At 39.5% G+C, this 21,427-nt stretch overlaps 1 long non-coding RNA gene across 7 annotated transcripts in view; it reads left to right on the plus strand.

Annotated features, from left to right (window-relative positions):
• LOC133103924 (uncharacterized) overlaps positions 1 to 21,427 on the plus strand; it is a 109,053-nt gene that overhangs the window by 63,682 nt on the left and 23,944 nt on the right. For 2 of the 7 annotated variants that reach the window (XR_009703423.1, XR_009703425.1), the window contains one exon: positions 8,989 to 9,179. The exons of 4 other annotated variants lie outside the window; for them this stretch is intronic. This is a non-coding gene — a long non-coding RNA (uncharacterized LOC133103924). Of the gene's footprint in view, positions 1 to 7,703; positions 7,790 to 8,988; positions 9,180 to 21,427 lie in introns of those variants that run through there. One more of the 7 variants, XR_009703427.1, reaches the window with a different exon arrangement.

Consider the following 21,427-nt stretch of genomic DNA (forward strand, 5'->3'; position numbering starts at 1 on the left):
TTTTTGGAGATTGTGTTTTTTATGAAATGATAGGCTAAAAGTTGGGGCTATAGTACACTGATACTGGCAGGAATAGACACTATAGGCAAAGTTATGTAGATGAGGATAGAAACAAAGAGAGACTGAGTAACAGAGCCTGTGGGAGACTATAGATTTTCATGTGTTCTGTATTCTGCCGGTTTTGAATGTCAGAGAATAAGGCAGAGGAAGTTGGAGAAGAGTCCACCTCAGTAGAGCAGAGTTCTATTAGACAAAAGACTGAAAAAAAATGAATAACAGATTTTAAAATAAATCCCTTCCCCAAACACAGAAATAAACAAATACCAAATTCTCTATTAATGTAGGGCTAAAGAAGTTAAAAAAAACTTCCCTCAAAGAAAATTCCAGGCTTACATATTTTCACTGGTGAATTATTTCAGTATTTAAGGATGGAATAAAACTAATCTGACATTACCTCTTTTAGAAAATAGAGGAGGAAATGCTTCCAAATTCCTTTTGTGATAGTCATTTATGAAATCATCATACGAAAATCTGACAGACATTCTAAAAAGAGAAAGAGAGAGAAAAATAGAATTATTGACTAAAATCCACATAACATAGGTTCAAAAATCCTTAACAAAATATTAGCAAATCAAATCTAGCACTGTATAAAAAGGTTAACACATCAGGGCCAAGTAGGGTTTATTCCAGAAATGCAAAGTTGGTTTAACATTTGAAATTCCAACAGTGTAATCCACCACACTTACAGAATTAAGAAGAAAAATACACCAAGGAGAAAAGGCATGTGACAAAGATGAAATCTATCCATGATAAAAATTGAGCAATCTAGGAATAAAAGGTAAATTTCTCAATCTGATAAAGGCTATTTATTAACAAACTGTAGCAAAAATCATACTTACAGGTGAAATATTGAACACTTTCTCACTAAGATTGGGAATAAGGCAAAGATGTCCTGTCTTGCCATTCCTAAATTGCAGGCAGATATGAAAAGAAGATAAAATTATATCTACTTTCAGGTGTCATGACTATGTGGAGAATCCTAGGAAATTTACCAAACAACTACTAGAACTAATAAGCAAGTTTAGCAAACTCACAGAATTCAAGGTTAATATACAAAAATCAATTTTATTGTTGATATACCAACAACAAATATTTGGTGAAATTTAAAAATCTCTTTTCAGAGCATCAAAAACAAACAGAAAATTACCGAGGATTAAATCGAACAGAACATGTGCAAGACCTTTACCTACACTGAAAACTCTAAAACATTGCTGAGAGTAATTAAAAAAGAACAAAATTAGCGGGAATTTATGGATAGGAAGGGTCGATGTTGTTAAGATGTTAATTCTTCCCAAATTGACGAACAGATTCAGCACAATCACAGCAGAAATTCCAGAAAGTCTTTTGCAGAAATTAATATTTATATAGAAATGCAAAACACCAAGAATATAAAAAGCTACCTTGATAAAGAAGAGCAAAATTGGAAGATTTAGATTATCTGACTTCAAGACTCATTTTTAAACTATGGTAATCAGGAGTGTGGTATTGGCATAAAGATGGACAAATTGATCAGTGGAACAGAACACAGAGCTTAGAAGCAGACTCAACTGGTCAACTAATTTTCACAGAGGCACCAAGGCAATTCAGTGCAGAAAGGAAAGTCTTCCAACTAATGATGCTGGAATAGCTGGTTATTCATATGGAAAAGAAAAGGACTAAATTTAGACTTCATATAATATACAAAACCAGAAAGCTTTCAGTAGAAAACATAGAAGAGTATCTTCATGACTTAGAGATAGGCAAAGTTTCTTAAGACTCATAAACGAAAAACTGATAAGTTAGATTTTATCAAAGTTTGAAAATTTCTGCTTATAAACAGACACTGTTAAAAAAACAAGTAGGCAATCTGCAAGCTGAGGGAAAATATTAAGAAAACAGATAAAAAGAAAAGAAAAAGAACTGGTATCCAAGATTTCAAAGAACTCCTACTATTCAATAATAAAAGAATAAAACCCAATAAAATGGACAAAACAATTGGGTAGGCATTTCTCAAAAGAAGATACACACATGGCGATGAAAATAGGCAAGGTGCTGAATATCATTAGTCATCAGGGAAATTCAAATGAAAACCACAATATGATACCCCTATACAACCTTCAGAAGGTCTAAATTAAAAAGACCGACAATCTTAAATATCGTCAGGAATGTGGAACAACTGCAATTCTCATACACTGTTGGTGGGAGTTTGGGAAAACCTGACAGTTTTTCATAAATCTAAACACATATATACCCTGTGACCCAGCAAGTATACTCCCAGGTAATTATCCAAGGAAATGGAGAATATGTGTCCATGAAAAGTTTGTACAAGAATGTTCCTAACAGCATCATTAAAAATAGTCAAAAATTGGAAACAGCCAAGGTTCCATCAGTAGGAGAATGGATAAACAAATTATGGTATATTCAGTTAATGGAATACTACTCAGCAATAAAGAGGGACAAATGTGGATGTATCTCAAAATATTTTGTCCTGTGAAAGAAGCCATACACACAAGTAAATACTGTATGATTTCATTTGTATGTAATTCTAAAAAAGACAAAGCTAATGTATGGTGGAAAAAAATCATAACAGTGATTGACTCTGCAGGGAGATGGGCATTGACAGGGAAGGGCACGAGGGAATTTTCTGGGATGATGTAATGTTAATATCTTGATAGAGGTTTGAGTACATAGATGTATGTGTTTGTCAAAACTCAGCAAATGTATGGTTAAGATTTGTGCCTTTCATTATATGTAAATTTTACTCCATAAAAAAACCCTGTAAACAAATATTGAACTCTAGTTTATGATATACATTCTGAAATACTTAGGGGGATAGGTACTGATGTATGCAATTTAATTTGAAGTGCATCAAAACAATCAAAATGGATTGATGGATGGATAGATGGACAGGGATGTGATAAGGCAAGAAAAGTGTTAATGGTAGAGACTATACAAGTGTTCACTATAAAGTTCTTTCAAGTTTTTTGTGTACTTGAAATGTTTTATAAAATGCTGGAAAAAATTAAAATCCAAATCTGCAAACTTTAACTGAGAAATATGAAATAAAAGAATACATGGAAGACAATCATCTACCTAGTTGGAAAGATTACTTTGCAAAGATGTTAGTTAGTCTTCCCATTAATTCATACATTTAACATCATTTGGAATTTTGATTTTCAAAGTGATTCTGAATTACATCAGGCAAAACAAACACCCTCTCCCCTGGCAAGAAAACAGAAGTAATAATATCATTAATTATTAACGTATTTTATATGTATAGTAGTTGAAACAATATGGCATTATGCAACAACTAAAATACAATTCCATGAAATAGAAGGGATAGTATTGAATTACATAATAGGATACCGACGAGCTTAACAGAAGATAAAAGAAATGTTAATTATTTGGAGAGGGATGAATTTTTCAATAAATGTTGTAATGAAATCAAGTTAGAACTTCAGCTCACATCATCTCTCAAATTAAATTGTGGGTGGATTAAAGAGTTAATTTTTTTTAACGCAGGCAATTCTTGCTTTGGATGGTTATAAAATATGTAAATTTTACTTAACACAGCTTTGTGAAAAGTTAGGATTGCCTGTATTAAAACTAGAATAATGTTTTTAGATGGTGATTTTCAGATGGCAAAAGACATTCTTAGCCCAAGAGCAATGAGGAAATCCAAAGGATAAGAAAACTGTATTTGGCCATTTAAAAAAGAGAATTTCTATGTCTTCAAAAATATTATAAGCAACAGAAAAAGAAAAATGTCAAAATTGGAAAAACACTTGCAATAAATATGCGAGAAAGTGTTACTATCCATAATAGATACAAAAGTCTTTCAAATCAATATGGGAAAACAAGGAAAAACCTAAAGAAAAATGATCACAAGATTTGCACAAATAACTTGCTAAAGTGGTTGAAGGTGCTGAATATCATTAGGTGCTGAATATCAAGGTGCTGAATATCATAGTCACCAGGGAAATTCGAATGAAAACCACAATATGATACCCCTATACATCCTTCAGAAGGTCTAAATTAAAAAGACCGACAATCCTAAATGTCGTCAGGATAGTAAAGACAGTATTCTGCTCAATTTTGCTGTGATCTAAAACCGCTCTAAAAATAGTCTGTTACAAATAAATATTCTCTAAAAAAGACAATATAGTTGCAAAAATATCGTTATTACTGAAAAATTTACATAAAAAATGAAAGATACAATTTTTTTTTTTTACATTCACAAACATAGAAAAGGCTTTTTGAGATAGTTTTGTTAAATTTGTGTTTTCCTTGTTTTGCTCTTAAGGGTGATTCTGTGGTGAGCATGCATGTTGTTGGTGTTTTATCGATAGCATTTATTCCTTAAGTTGGTTGGTAAGCACATTAGAGTCTGTTATGTAAATATCTCTAAGATGGTTGAAATGGTACTTAATACATTAAAATATTTCTGCATGTAAAAGAGAGAAAATGTATGAACATATAAATATTAGCTGTCACTAGATGGTATGATTATGGATGATTTCTGGGTTTTTTCCCTAATTTTCTAAAAATTGAAGAAAAATAAACAAAAGAGACACTCAGGTCACAGATTTGAACTAGCTTATATTTTGGCACTTGGTATAGCCTGGCACATAGTAGGTATTCAATATACTTTTAAAAAGAACTTTATGAGGTATAATTCACATACCATGCAATTTAAAAAATATTCATATATTCACAGATATGTGCAGCCACCATCACAGTCAATTTTAGAATATTTTTATCACCTTAAAAAGGAAGCCTGCACCCTTTAACTGTCACTTACTTATCCCCCACCTCCCCCAACCCTGAACAACCGCTAATCTACTTTCTGTCTCTATAGATTTGCCTATTCTAGCTATTATCTATAAACGGACTGATATAATATGTGGTCTTTTGTGACTGGCTTCTTTCACTTAACCATAATGTTTTCAAAGCGCCTTCATGTTGTAGCATATATCAGTATTTCATTCTTTATTATCGCTGAATAAGATTCCATTGTATGGATATACTACATTTTGTTTATCCATCACTCATTGATGGATATTTGGGTTGTTGCCACCTTTTGATTATTATGAATAATTCTGCTATAAATATTTGTGTAAAGTTTTTTTGTTTTTGCATGGGAATATGTATTCAGTTCTCTTGACTTATATACCTAGGTGTTGAATTGCTGGGTCATATGGTAACTGTCTAAGTTTTTGCGGAAATTTTAAGTTGTTTTCCAAAGTGATTGCACCATTTTACATTCCCACCAGCAGTGTATGAAAGTCCCAATTTAAATCCCAGTTTCTCCACAGCTTTAACACTGATGGTTTATTTTCTGACTTTTGTTGATATCTAGGTTATTCTAGTAGGCGTGAAGTGATACCTCATCGCGGTTTTTATTTGCATTTCCCTGATGATTAATGATATTGAGCATATTTTCATATGCTTACTGGCCATATTTATGTATCTTTTTTTGGAGAAAGGCCTATACAGATAATTTTGCTCATTTTTCAGTTGTGTTATTTGTATTTTTTTATTGGGTTGTAAGGGTTCTTTTATGTTCTAGTACAAGTCCCTTATCAGATAATATGATTTGGAAATATTTGCTCCCATTCTGTGGGTTGTCTTTCCACTTACTTTTTTTTTTTTTTTTAATAAATTTATTTATTTAGTTTTGGCTGCATTGGATCTTTGTTGCGGTGCATGGGCTTCTCATTGTGGTCGCTTCTCTTGTTGACGGAGCATGGGCTCTAGGCACGTGGGCTTCAGTAGTTGCGGCACATGGGCTTAGGGCTTAGTTGCTCCATGGCATGTGGGATCTTCCTGGACCAGGCCTCGAACCTGTGTCCCCTGCATTGGCAGGCGGATTCTAAACAACTGTACCACCAGGGAAGCCCCTTCTTTCCACTTTCTTGACAGTGTCTTCTGAAGCACGAAATTTTCTAATTTCCATGAAGTCCAATTTATGTATTTTTTCTTTTGTTGCTTGTGCTTCTGGTGTCATTTCTAAGATTCCATTGCCAAGTTCAAGGTAATGAATATAGAGCACTATATTTTCTCCTGGTTTTTATCAGTTTTAGTACTTATATTTAAGCCTTTGATTTATTTTGAGTTAATTTTTGTATGCATTATGAGGTAAGGGTCCAACTTCATTCTTTTGCTTGTAACTATGCAGTTCTCTCAGTATCCCTTGTTGAAAAGACTATTTTTCCTCATTGAATGGTCTTGGTACACTTGTCAGAAATCAGTTGACCATAGACACATGGATTTGTTTTTGGATTCTCAGTAAAATTAGAATTCTATTTCATTGGTTTATATGTCTATCCTATGCTAGTACTACACTGCCTTGATTATTGTTGCTTTGTAGTAAGTTTTGAAATTGGGAAATGTGAGTCCACCAATATTTTCTTTAAAATTTTTTTTGGCTATTCTGAGCATGTTGCAATTACATATGGACTTTTGAATCAGTTTGTCAGTTTCTAAAGAAGCCAACTGGAATTCTATAGGAATTGCTTTGAATTTGTGGATCAAATTGGGGAATATTGCCATCTTAAGACAATATTAAGTCTTTTAATCCATGAACATGGGATGTTTTTCCAATTTCATAGGTCTTCTTTCATTTTTTTCAGCAATGTTTTATAGTTTTCAGAGTATAAGTTTGCATGTCTTTTGTTAAATTTATTCTTAAGTGTTTTAGTCTTTTTGATGTTATTGTGAATTGAATATTCTTAATTTTATTTTTGGGTTGTTCATTGTAAGTGTATAGAAATACAATTGATTTTTGTATATTGATCTTGTGTTCTGCAACCTTGCTGAATTAATTTATTAATTCTAATAGTTTTTTAAGTGGATTCCTGAGGATCATGTCACCAAAGAAGAGAGTTGTTTTACTTTTTCCTTTCTAATCTCCATGTTTTTATTTCTTTTTCTTTCCTAATTGCTCTGGCTGGAACTTCCAGTACAATGTTGAATAGAAGTGGTGAGAGTGGACATCCTTGTTTTGTTCCTGAACTTAGGGGGGAAGCATCCAGGTTTTCATCACTAAGTATGATGTTAGCTGTGGGTTTTTCATAGATGCCCCTTATCAGGTTGAGGAAGTTCCCTTCTATTCTTAGTTTGCTGAGTGTTTTTATCTGGAAACCATGCTGAATTTTGTCAGATGTTTTTTCTGCATCTATTCAGATGATCGTGTGAGTTTTTTTTTTTATTCTATTGCTACAGTGTACTCCATTAATTGATTTTCAGGTGTAATCAATACACTTTTGTTGAATGTGTCCTGTGCTAATAGGTCTCTTTAGAAATGAAATGAAATTGAGCCCACTATGTGGTCTAGCGTGTACAGGCCACCATGTGGTTGTTTTTGGAGGAGAACTGCCCTATCCTAGTCTCTGCCAGCTCTTCCCTTGTTCTCTTTTCAGAATCAATGCAAAGCCTTGTACCATTCAAGTCCAAACTTCCATCTCCATCCAGGTAGACATGTTTCAGGTTAATTACGGGCCTCAGTCAATTTAGCGCACAGGCTGTAATTATAAGCACTTAAGACCTGCAATTCCTCTTTTAATTAAAATAAACACTGTGGAGGAGCTGACATCACACCAAGGCAACTGGTGTGCAGGGCATAGGTAATTACACCAAAGCCGAGGCTTCTGCTGTGAAGAAGTCTGTTGGGATCCATGGTGAAACCCTGGGCATGGCCATCCTGGTGAATGGTAATTACTTGCTGCCAACCACAGCTGAAACCAGACAGGTAGTTGGTTGTAGTGATGACATTAGAACATCCTTCTTTCAAGTTGGAACTGAGCTGTGACTTTTGGACCATGTGTGTGTGTGTGTATGTGTGTCTATTTACATATGTGATGTCCCTCTAAATATATTTACCTATAATATGCTTTCATGCATATGAGCAGTGGAATGAAAAATTCTTATTTTAACTGCAGGTATTAGAGATCTTTTTGTGGGTGGAGTTACCCTTGCATAGAAGAATAATACTTCACCTGGATATGTGGATAAGACATATCTTAACTGCTCAGCCTTAGATGTTACAGAAATTTGGAGATGGGATATAGCAGGGAAAAGAGAAGTGGTTAAAAAAAAAAAGAGTGGAGAGATACAGGACTGGGCAAGTGGCAGGAAGTTAAAGGGAAGGTCTGAGAAAAAGGTGGCCAATAAGAGACCTGGTGGCCAGAGTGGCTCAAGGACATATAAGAACAAGGTACTGGGTTGGCCAAAAGGTTCGTTCGGGTTTTTGGGTAACATCTTATGGAAAAACCCGAACGAACTTTTTGGCCAACCCAATATTTAACACTTAATTTAAAATTGTTTGCATTGTGTGTTATAAACTCCCTCTGACACTGAAAATCTTCAGTAAAGTCATTAGCACACATTACTGTTTTGTATCAGTGAGTGTTTCTGTGTGTGTGTGAAGATCAGGAAGAAAGATTTAACTCCACATTTGAGTAGGAGTGTAGGGGATCATACAACTGAGAAAGTGAATCCAGGGGACTAGGGAGCCAGAAGTGACCAAAGATTGTAAGTCTCTGGGACTTTTCAGAAATCTTGTGCATGGAGTTGGACTTCCCACAGGATATAGGAGAGAAATCCACATTTACGTTTGCAAAGAAATCTCATCATGGCACTCTGCCACCTGAAAGCTTCCAATTTCCCCTATTGCCACCATGATAAAATATAAACTTATTTAAATGTTTCCCAAAGATATCAAGTCCTAGTCCTTGAAACCTGTAAATGTCACCTCCCCACCAACTTTTTCTTTCAAAAGAGTCTTTGTAGATGTGATTAAGTTAAGGATCTTGAGATGGAGAGGTTATCCTGGATTATCCTAATGGGCTCTATATACGATCATATATGTTCTTTTTTTTTTTTTTAATTACTTATCTCCATGATATCATTGTATTTATTTATTTATTTTTTAAACATCTTTCTTATAAGAGGGAGATTTTAGACACCAACAGAAGAAAAGGACACAGATGAAAGAGGAGAAGCAATGTGACCATGGAGGCAGACATTGGAGGGATGCGGCTGAAACCAAGGAATGCCAGTAGCCACGAGAAGCTGGAAGAGGCAAGGAGCAGATTCTCCTCTGGAGCCCCTACAGGAAGGGCAGCCCTGCTGACACCTTGGTATTAGCCCAGTGAAACTGGTTTTGGATTTCTGGCCTCTAGAACTGGGAGAGAATAAGTTTCTGTTGTTTTAAGCCACCTAGTTTGGGAAACTAAACAGAAGGCTTCCCCAGACCCTCAGGATCTGGTCCTACCTTCCTATCCAGCTTTGCCACCTGCTGTTCGACAGACTTTCATCTCCAACCTTGTCACACTCCCCCACCCCCTAACACACACCCCATACTCTGGCCATATCTTGTAGTGTTCCACCTGGAACACTCCTCCCGTCTCTGCCAGCTGTGAGAGATGTGGTGTGCTAGACCAGTTTACAGATGAGAAAACTGAGGATGCAGGCAGGACTGTGCCCCTCAGAGTATTGCTAAGCTCATCTCTGAGTAGTTACCATCCCTGGCCATGGTCTCAGCCCCTCTTGCCCAGTCTCCCTGGCTAAGGCGCCTTGTCAGGGTGGGTTGGGAAACTCCAGCTCTCTCACCTTTGACTTGACCTGGTGCCCTAAGATTGATACCTTTTTGGGCACAGTGGAACAAGCACAGGCTTTGGTGTTGGATAGACTGAGTCAGAATGTTGTCTTGGTTCCTTACATGTTGTGTGACCTTGTGTAAGTTACTTAACTTTTTCAGTTCTCTTATCCGTAAAATGTGGCTTACCAAAGTGACCCTTTTTTAAAAAAATTTTTGCTGATCACTGGACTTTATTAAAATGGAATCACTGATGATTACATAGAAGCTGCTACTTGCCTAAGCCAAAATTCTTGAGGTTCACAGAAACTTAGTTGAGGTCTTTAACATATATTTATGGAACATCGACTCTGTGTGGACAAGCCCAGGTCCCCATCTTCGCGGAGGGTGCATTTACTTAGGATACTGAGAGAGTAAGAGCAGGTATTGAGACCTGGAGCAGGTCCCCTCTTCCTCCAACCCCTCCACATTGTCTGAGGTTCCCTTTTCTTCAGGAGGTCAGAACTGGCCCACTTACCCAGGTCAAGGGAGATCTCCCAGGGAATAGCTTTGGCCTAAGAGGAGGCAAGTGGGCAGGGCATGGGGCTGAGCACACATGCAGGTGGTGGCTTTGGTTTGGAAGCAGCCTTTAGCTCCCACTCATGTCATAGCCCAGACTTCAGCAGCTGGGAGGCAGCTGCCATCTTCTAGGAAAGAAAGGTTTATAAGGGTGGTAGGCAGACAGGTATGATGAGTGAGCTCTGGATACCTTTCCTGTACCCCTAGTGTATAACCAGGGCCAGAGAGGAAGCACACATGAGTTCTGACTCATGTGCACACACATTCACAACCCTGCCTAGGAAACTGCCACATTCACAGATATACACACACATACGTGTCTGTACATACACTCACACATGTTGTATTTTTATTGCATTCATATCTGTTATTTCAGAGTCACTTTTTGTCTTCCTCTTCCCATAACTGTATATTTGGAAAAAGTGATGAGAAAATTGAGGCTCAGAGACGTGAAGTTCCTTCACCAAGGTCACACAGCCTTCATACAGCAAAATTAAGCTGAAAGCCCAAGATTCTCAAATGTCTCCACCAAATTAGGTCACCTTTACACACACACACACACACACACACACACATGAATACACATACACGTATTCACTCATTTGTCCAACAAGGCATTGTAGTGGGAAAGTTATGAGCATGAACTCCAGTCAAATCCTAGTTCTGCCACATTTTAATTATGTGACCTTGAGTAAGTCACTTCACCTGTTGGAGCCTCGGTTTCCTCATCTGTAAAATGGAGATAATAACAGAGCTGGTTTCATAGGGTTGTAGTGAACATTAAAGGACATAATGAAGTCAGGTTCATGGCACCTTGCTTATCACATAGTAAGCGATCAATCAATATTTATCTTTACTATATAGCTGGCACCTCACTGGGCACTGAGGATCCTCACCAAGTCAAGTACCTTTGCTAGGAATACTGAAATATTGTTTCAGATATAATAAACTGCCCAGGTGGTCCTAGTTCTGGAAGAAAGACTAAGAAAAGCCTAAGGACAGAACCCCCATGGTGGTGTTGAAATCCCCTCCAGGGTCTGCCATTTGGGGCTCCTTTTCTGCCCACCGCCCCAACCTGGAGACTCACGGCCGGCTCATTTCAAGGTCTTGGGTCTGGGCATACCTGGAGGAATGAGCCCCATGGCACACAGGACAGTGTCCCCGCCAGCACTCGGGGCAGGAGGGCTCAGCCTTGCTCATCTCATCCCCGAGGTCTGCACAAGCTGCTACAAGCTCACAGAGGGCAGGAGACAGCAGTGACCCAGATGCTTCTGCGGTTTGTCTGGGCAGAATGTCTTCCTTACTGGGGCTGGGCTGTCTGTTTCCTGAGGCTGCTTCTGGGTCTGAGGAACCAGCATCCGCTGTGCTGGGCAGCCCGTCCCTCTGTCCCATCCTACATGTTCACTTCCAGCCCCAAGCCCTAGTCGAAGGATTATCACTGCTTATGGTGGCACTTTGAGCCCCTTTACACCCACAGTCAAAGGGGGTTCATGATAACCCCTACCTCATAGGGTTGTCATGAAGATGAAGTGAGATAAAGCATGAAACACTGGTTTGGGGACATAATAGTTGCCTTGTAAATGTAGCAGCAATTATTGTTATTATTATTATTAATACAGTCATCATCACCATCATCATCATCGTCATCATTATCACCATTGGTTTCTGAAGGCAGCTACCCAGAGATTAGATCCAGTCACTAGCCATGTGACCTCAGGCAAGTAACAGTTCTGGGCCTCGGTTTCTTATAAAGCAAACTGACTGCTCTTTTTGATGCTTCCTTTCTCCACCCTTGTTCAGAGTCTCAGAATCTCTTGCTGAACAAATTCTCATAACCAGCCCCGTGGGAAGTTGGGCACATGACCTTACTTCTTTGAATCTCAGTTTCTTCATCAGATGAATGGGGTAAATATAGCAATTCACTCACAGTGTAACTGAGAGGATTAAACAGACAACAAATGTAAATGGCCTTGCACATTGTTTAGCCCACGCCAGAAGTGAGCGGGTCCATAGGTCAATTGTCTATGACTGTTGACAGCAAGGAGGTTGGGAAGGTGTTTTGGCACAAACACTGTAGAAGCAGAAGCAGAAAGATTTCTTGTTTTTGCCTGGGTTTTTCCACAGCTGGCTGGTCTTTGATTGCATCTCGGTCCACAAGGCTCAGCTCTAAAGAACAGGTTCTGGTTTTCTTTGAACTTGTGGCGGTTTTTCTCAGTCTCTTTTGTGAGCAACTCTTCCTCAAGTCATCTATAGACGCTGGTACCCTTCAGGATTCCATCTTTTGCTCTTTCCTCTTTTCAGTAGGTTGTTTCTTCCACTTGCAATACTCGTCACTGTGTCCTGATCATCCCCAAATCATTATCTGCTGCCCTGAGCTTCTTCTTGAACTCTGAATCTAAATATCCGACTAGCTGCTGAAAATCAGTAGTTGGATTGTTCCAGGGGAAACTCAACCCAACGCTCCCAAACTTGACTCACCGTCTTCTCTTTAAACCCCTACCATCTTCTCTCTCCCATGTCTCAATGATGGCATTGCCATCCACAAAGCTGTCTGAGTCAGAAATCTGTGGATCCTAACACCATACATAAAAATAAACTCAAAATGGATTAAAGACCTAAATGTAAGGCCAGACACTATCAAACTCTTAGATGAAAACATAGGAAGAACACTCTATGACATAAATCACAGCAAGATCCTGTTTGACCCACCTCCTAGAGAAATGGAAATAAAAACAAAAATAAAGAAATGGGACCTAATGCAACTTAAAAGCTTTTGCATAATAAAGGAAAACATAACCAAGACGAAAAGACAACCCTCAGAATGGGAGAAAATATTTGCAAATGAAGCAACTGACAGAGGATTAATCTCCAAAATTTACAAGCAGCTCATGCAGCTCAATATCAGAGAAACAAACAACCCAATCCAAGAATGGGCAGAAGACCTAAATAGGCATTTCTCCAAAGAAGATATACAGATTGCCAACAAACACGTGAAAGGATGCGCAACATCATTAATCATTAGAGAAATGCAAATCAAAACTACAGTGAGATATCATCTCACACCGGTCAGAATGGCCATCATCAAGAAATCTACAAACAATAAATGCTGGAGAGGGTGTGGAGAAAAGGGAACCCTCTTGCACTCTTGGTGGGAATGTAAATTGTTATAGCCACTATGGAGAACAGTATGGAGGTTCCTTAAAAAACTAAAAATAGAGCTACCATATGACCCAGCAATCCCACTACTGGGCATACACCCTGAGAAAACCATAATTCAAAAAGAGTCATGTACCACAGTGTTCATTGCAGCTCTATTTACAATAGCCAGGACATGGAAGCAACCTAAGTGTGCATCGACAGATGAATGGATAGAGAAGACGTGGCACATATATACAATGGAATATTACTCAGCCATAAAAAGAAACGAAATTAAGTTATTTGTAGTGAGGTGGATTGACCTAGAGACTGTCATACAGAGTGAAGTAAGTCAGAAAGAGAAAAACAAATACCGTATGCTAACACATATATATGGAATCTAAAAGAAAAAAAAAAAAAGGTTCTGAAGAACCTAGGGGCAGGACAGGAATGAAGACGCAGACATAGAGAATGGACTTGAGGACACGGGGAGGGGGAAGAGGAAGACGGGACAAAGTGAGAGAGTGGCATGGACATATATACACTACCAAATGTAAAATAGCTAGCTAGTGGGAAGCAGCCGCATAGCACAGGGAGATCAGCTCAGTGCTTTGTGACCACCTAGAGGGGTGGGATAGGGAGGGTGGGAGGGAGGGAGATGCAAGAGGGAGGGGATATGGAGATATATGTGTACATATAGCTGATTCACTTTGTTATACAGCAGAAACTAACACAGCAATGTAAAGCAATTATACTCCAGTAAAGATGTTAAAAAAAAAAGAAATCTGTGGGTCATCCTACACTCTTTCCTTTCTTGTACTACATACACACTGTTTATCCCTCCTCCCTCCCTCCCTCCCTCCCTCCCTTCCTTCCTTTTCTCTATTTACTCAATAAGAACTTCAAGTATTTACTGAGTGTCTACTATGTGTCAGTCACTGTACAATTTGTTGGGCCACTAGCTCACTAAATCCTCTTAATATTACTCCTAAATGTCTAAGAATTGTCTCCGCTTCTTAGTTGCAAATGGCAGAATACATAACTAGGAAGAAAATATATTGAGAAGCTCCCAGAAATGGTGGGCAAGATGGAGAAACTGGCTTGAGGACAAGCTTCTAAGAACATCCAAAACTTTGCAAATCTGGCTCAATGGTGAAACTGCCATCATTGAAGCTGCCTCTGAATGCTAGACACCAGAAATCCAGCTTTATTACAAACCACTGCTCTTACCAGCCCCGATGTTGCTTCTGAGCTGGCAGTTTGACTGGGTAACCATGCTGCCCTGAAACCTGAATGCCTTTGTTGTTTCCTATGCCGGCAAAACTGCAAGTGAGCTCCAAGCAGAGTCCATCATCACACTGGCCACTTCCCAACTGGAGCATCTGATTGATGAAGGCTGGTCATGTGTTTGTGGCATTGTGACAAGGGAGTCCAGAAATGATTTGCGTTCTGATTTCTACCTTGGAGACAGGAACTTATTATGTCATATTTCCCCCAATTGCCAGAGGCTGTTAAAAAGGTGATGGACAGTCACACCAAAAAATTTGCAAACTTCTTAGTATAGGAATCTGTCTTGTGCCCTCCACCATCACCGCTGATGCCTCAGACCCACCTCATGATCTCATACCTGTCTCATCCTGGTCAATCCTCACTCTGGCTGTTGGAGCTTTTTCCTCTAAAGCATAGTTCTGACACTGTCTGGTCAGTGACCTTCTATGGCATCTCATTGTCCTAGCACTTCAGCTACCCAATGTGGTCCTTGATGATCTGTCCTTTGTATAGTTCTTCAGCCTCATTCTCTGAAACCATGACAGCCATTGAATGACAGTTTCTCAGTGACGTTTGGAGGATGGCATGGTAATTCCTCCTGTGGATCCAACATAACTTAGAGTCCCAGAGGAGGGCAGGGACTGAGGGTACATACAGGGCATACCTGTGGCTTATGTAGGGACAATTTAAGTGAGGGTTTTCAAATATCTCCTCCACTGGGCCAGAAATCTCACCACTGCCGTCCACACCTCTGGATTCAGCAGCTCTGGGTACTGCCCATACAAATGGTAATCTGTTGAGAAGATCCTCTCATGAAGTTCCTAAGGCTTTGAAGAAAAAAGTCTTTTCATTTCTTCTCCCTCTCATCCAGTTCTTAATTCCTGAGCTGGGGCCCAATACTCAAAGCCCTCCCCCTGTCCCCCTTCCCCCTTAGCCTGATGCAATTGCATCCAACAAAAGCCAGAAGGCAATGAACCATGAGAAAAAGTGTGGGGAGAGGGATTAGGGGGAGAGTTGGTCACCAGTGAGCATGGGCCACCAACCTTAAGTGGAAATGGATGAATAATTGTTTCAGGACCAAAGTCACGATTACAGGGTGTTATCTCACCCTCTGCAATGGCAGAGTCAGAGAAGCGGGGAAATTTCCCAAGATAAACTTTCCTGATGTTAACAAGAGGAGAATCTGAGGTCAGAGGGAGCCATGTACAGGCGAAATTTGCATTCCGCCAGGAGCGACCTGTCTCAGATTGGGGTTGGGACAGCCCCACTGGTCAGCCCAGGCTCACTAGGACATCACATCCCGCCCTGCCAAGCCCTGCCTAACCCTTGATTCTTGCTGACCAGTACGGGAAGTGCATTTGGAACCTCAGTCCCACCCTGGGTGGGGTTTGCTTAGAGTTTTTCTTGTTACTTGGGGTTCCAGGCCTGGTGTGGGAGTCCTGTGATGCTCACGACTGCCATGCTTTAATCTATGTGTGAGCCTTTTCTTCAACTCAGCTTCTGAGTTCTCTGCTGAGGTCTGTGTTGAGATTTGTCCCATCTGACTGGGGTCCCAACACTCTTGAGCTGTCCTTCAAGTTAGAGACGCCCCACATGCTCACATGCCTGTGACCTTGACATTCCCAGGGGTGGACTTTAATTATCACCTCTGCAAATGGCAGCACCCGAACCATTACAGCCATTAATTGAGTGAGAATTACTTATGTGTACAGAGCGGACTTCCTCTGTGTTTTGGAGGCAGTACACTCACTAACTGAAACTACTCGAGGTCTAATCCTGGATTACTTATTAGTCGTGAAAACTTTGGCCATGTTACTCCACGTCCTTTCATGAGCCTCTGTTTTCTCCTCTATGAAATGGCGTAATGTGAGTGTCTATATATCAGATGGCTGTTGAGAGGATTAAATGAGATGATACACATAAAGGGCTTAGCATAGTTTTTAAGACATAGTGAGTAATAATAATAAAACCAACAGCTTCCACCCTTTGCTTATTTACAAAAATCATGTTAGTAACAATTAACATATAATTATCATAAAATGCACCCATTTTAAGTGTCCAGTCTAATGAGTTTTGAGAAATCAGTATACCCATTGACCACCACCACTATCAATATCCAGAGCATTTTCATCAACCCCAAAAGTTTCCTTGTACCTCTTACTACTCACACTGATCTCCCACCTCTGGCTCCAGACAGCCACTGATCTGCTTTCTATCACTTTAGATTAAATTTATCCTTTCTAGAATTTATAAATAAAATCATACAGTATTTATTCTTGTTTCTTCTGGGTCATTTTTCTTAGCAAGTGTTTTTGAGATTTATCCACGCTGCGGCATGATCAGTATTTTGTTCGTTTTTATTTCTGAGTATGATGTCATGGTATGGACTAGCCCATAGCTCATGTATCTGTTCACCATTGATTGGAATTTGAGTTGTTTCTAGTTTTTGGTCGACATGAATATAGCTGCTCTGAACGTTTACACGCAGGTGTTTGTAGGGACGTCTGTCGTCATTTCTCCTGGGTAATTACCTAGAAGTGAGATTGCTGGGTTATATGGTAAGTGTATGTTTAACTTTCTAAGAAACTGCTAGAATTTTCCAAAGCGACTGGACTGTTTTACATTCTCACTAGCAGTGTGGGAGAGTTCCAACTGCTCTACCTCTTTGTCAATACTTGGTGTTGTCAGTCTTTTGAACTTTAGACTTCTACTTGGTTAATATTATCTCATTTTGCTTTTAACTTGTATTCCCTGAAGACTAATAATCTTTTCATGTGCACATTGATTATTTGTATATCTTCTCTTGTGAAATGTGTTGCCCATTTAAAAAATTTGGGGCTGTTTCCTTACTATCGAGTTGTAAGAGTTCTTTAAATATCTGGATACAAATCCTATTTCAGACATATGTGTTATGAATATTTTTTTCCAGCATGTAGTTTCTTTGGTTATCTTAATGGTGCCTTTCAAAGAGAAGATATCTTAAATGTTGATGAAATCCAATTTATCATTTTTAAAATGGGTCAATTTTTTTAGGCCCTATGTAAGAAATATTTGCCTATCCCAATGTTGCAAAGATTTTCTTTTGTTTCTTATAGATCTGTTATAGTTTTAGCTTTTACAGTTAGGTCTGTGATCATTTTTTAAAAAGTTTTTTCTTTTTATTTATTTTTTAAATTAAAAAAATTTTATACAATTTTAAAAGTCTATTTTCCACTTACAGTTATTACAAAATATTGACTATATTCCCCGTGTTGTACAATATATCCTTGAGTCTATCTTATACCCAGTAGTCTGTGCCTCCCATCCCCCTTTTCCTATATTACCCCTCCCCCCTCCCTCTCCCAGCTGGTAACCACTAGTTTGTTCTTTATATCTGTGAGTCTGCTTCGTTTTTGTTATATTCACTAGCTTGTTGTATTCTTTAGATTCCGCATATAAGTGATATCATACAGTATTTGTCTTTGTGATCAGTTTTTTAAGTTAATTTTAGGTGTGGTTTAAGGCAGGGGCCAAGATTCTTCTTTTTATTTATTTATCTATTCTTTTTCACTATGCATGTCCAGTTATTCCAGCATTATTTGTGGAAAATATTATCCTTTTCTCATTGGATGACCTGAGCATATCTGTCAAAAATCAAGTGACCATATATATATACATAGGTTTATTTCTGGACTCTCCGTTGTGTTTCATCGATCGATTTCTATCCTTATTCTGATACCACACTACCTGGATCACAGTAGCTTCATAGTAAGTCTTGAAATAAGGTCATGTATGTCCTCCAAAATGTTCTCTGCAAAATTATTTTGGCTCTTTTAGGCCCTTTGCATTTTCACATAAATTTTAGAATCAGTTTGTCTATTTAAAAAACAGTCTGCTGGGATTTTGATTGGGATTGCTTTCAGATTATACATCAGCTCGGGATAAATTTACATTTTAACAATACTGAGTCTTCTAATCCATGAAGACAGTGTATCTTCTCATTTATTTGTCTTTATTTTCTCTCAGCAATGCTTTGCAATGTTGACTGTACAGTTCTTGTACATATTTTATGAGACTTACCCCTAAGTATTTCAAGATTTTAAAATCTATGTCTCAGTATTTTGTAAATGGTATTTTCAATTTCACTTACCAATTGTTTGTTGCTAGTATATAGGAATGGAATTAATTTCTTTATTTTGATCTTTTATGTTGTGACCTTGCGAAACTCAGTCCTACCAGCATTTTTGTGGATTCCTTAGAATCTTCTCCATTTCTTCATTGAGCACATGGGGATAATGTGAATATACCTCCATCAGAGGACTGTTGTGAAGACTAACATCTAAAAGACTTACCCCAGATCCTGGCACATATTGAATAAGAGTAACAAAACTGATCCAGGCTGTTAGAAGTAGGATTAGGGGTTACTCTTGGGGAGCAATAGTGACCAGAAAGGGTGAGGGTGGGTGTCTTCTGTTTCTGGACTTGGATGCTGGTTTCATGGATGTGTTCGTTTTGTGAAAACCAGTGATTTATGCTCTTACGATAGATGCATTTTTTATATGTTCATCACACTTCAATAAAAAGTAAAAACAGTGTCAAACAACTACTGTCTTTTGAGTTCTTATCCTGTACCTGGCCCTCGTACCCTCTCCTTACATGGATTATCTCATTTACCCCTGGGAGCTGGGTGCTACCGTCATCCCATTTTACAGAGGACAACACCAAGGCTCTGAGAGATGGAGTCACTTGTCCAAGCTCACAGAGTTAGTGCGTTGGTGAAGGTCAGTGTCTCTCCAGTTCTTGTGCCCTTAACCACTATGCTGTATGGCCTTGGGTTAGAGTTTGGTTGGAAAGCATGTAAAATTCTTAGTGCTGGAGCCAAGGGTATGCTGGTGGATTTTGCCTTTCCCGGGAGGCACAGGGCAGTCAGTTCCGGGCATGGTGAGCAGACTTCAGAGTGGAAAGGGCAGTGGGAGAGGGGCCTGAGGGGGCCTGGGAAGGCCCCAATGGGCCAGCTGGGTTTCCTCACGGCTATTATTCCTCACTGCTGACCTGGTCTCTCAGAACCAAGCCTCCCACACAAATACTGCATAATTGCCTGATCTGGCCTAGTGAACAGGGCGGAGGTGGGGGGACGTTTATTTTTCATTAAAATGTCAGAAAGAGATTATGGGAGGTAGTGCGCAGTCGGGGGGAGCTGCCTCAGAAAATGTGCTGACTGTTCGAACCTTATCTGTCCCAAACACATGTTTCTGATACCTTCTGCCACCCGTCCAAGCCTCACTTTCTTCCGCCGAACCTATTAATTTTGCCAATCTTACCAGGGCTCCAGGGATGATTACATGAGCTAATGTGGGGATGAGAGTGAGAGGAAGCACAGGGCCAGGGTTCAGATTTTCTTTCGGTCACTTAGGAAGGAGATTCTGAGTAAGCTTCTTACACCTCCCTGGGCCTCAGTATTCTCATCTGATAAATGGGGATATACTACCTAACCTGTGGGGCTGTTGTGAAGAACCAACCTCATGATAAATATTGTACAACATGGAGAATATAGCCAATATTTTATAAAATGCACACTGAAACTGTCAAAAAATAAAATAAAGTAAAAATCAAAAAAAAAAAAAAAAAAAAAAGGTACCTGGCAGAAGCCTGGAGCATAAATGCTTGATGAACATCAAAACGTTTGTAAACTATAAAATATTGTTAAACAGCTTTGCCCTTCCCCTAACTCTGAGTCTACATGTCACACCTCCTTGAGGAGAGGACTCTTGGCTGTTGAGAGGTGTAATCTCTCTCAGAAAGCTCTCTTGGGCACCTGCCCAGACCTATACTGTGTCTACACAGCCCACACTAGGTGACTGAAATGCAGCCAGTTGTCTCTTCTTTGGGCCATCTGGTGACAAATAGCTTCCCCACGGAATTGGGCAGGAGTTTGGGTCTTCCTCCCCAACCCCTACTCCTACCCCAGGATCCAGTCCTGAAATGGCAGCCTTCTTGCTGGTGACCACTGTGCTAGGTAGAAGTAAGGAGGGCAAAGGAGAGGGACAGGAAAGGTTTCTGCTCAGGGCTGGACTTCCTTCCTTGTGTGATGAAGGCTGGGAGAGCTCTGAGCTGCTGAGCTTGGGGCTTCAAGGGCCACCTTGGCCCTCCAGCCTTGGTGAAGCTGAATCTCCAAACCTGTAACTGAAGCGAGAATGATGCAACTGAAGCCTTAGGCTCTGCCCCTAACTTGCTGGTCTCTTCCTTGGTAGCAGGTGTAGACAGGTTGAACCAGGCTGGGTCCACACTTGGACTTGTCCTGCTCTTCTCATGTTCCCCTCATGAGAACATGTCCTCCTCTCTCACCTCTGGGTCTTTGCACATGCTGCGTCTTTGCACATGAGTTTTCCATAGCTCATTCTGTCAGGAAGATGCTTCCGTTTTCCATTTCCCTCCTTTATTGTCTAATGGGACATCTAATGGGACATCTCAGCACAGATGTCATTCCTCCAGGAGGTCTTCCCTGACCCCACTGGTCAAATCAGATGCCTCTTCTCTGTGTCTCTGTGGCCTCCTCTGCTTCTCCATCCCAGCACAGAGTGCACTGTATTCTAAGTCCTGGTTGCCTGTCAATATCCCCTCTCCCACTAGACTATCGACCCCAAGAGCATAGGCTCTCTTGTTTATTATTATACCTCTGGTATTGGACACAATGTAGGTGATCAATAAATACTTGTTAAGTGAATGCATGCCCCATACGGGCATCCAAACCATGCTTTCTTGTGTCAGGTTGGAGGCACCCAACTCAGATAATCTTAAGTAGTAATGAGACTCTGCAATTTAGAACTTTAAGAAGACAACCAAACTTTT

This window comes from Eubalaena glacialis, chromosome 13 (assembly GCF_028564815.1).
Source record: "Eubalaena glacialis isolate mEubGla1 chromosome 13, mEubGla1.1.hap2.+ XY, whole genome shotgun sequence".
NCBI lineage: Eukaryota > Metazoa > Chordata > Mammalia > Artiodactyla > Balaenidae > Eubalaena > Eubalaena glacialis.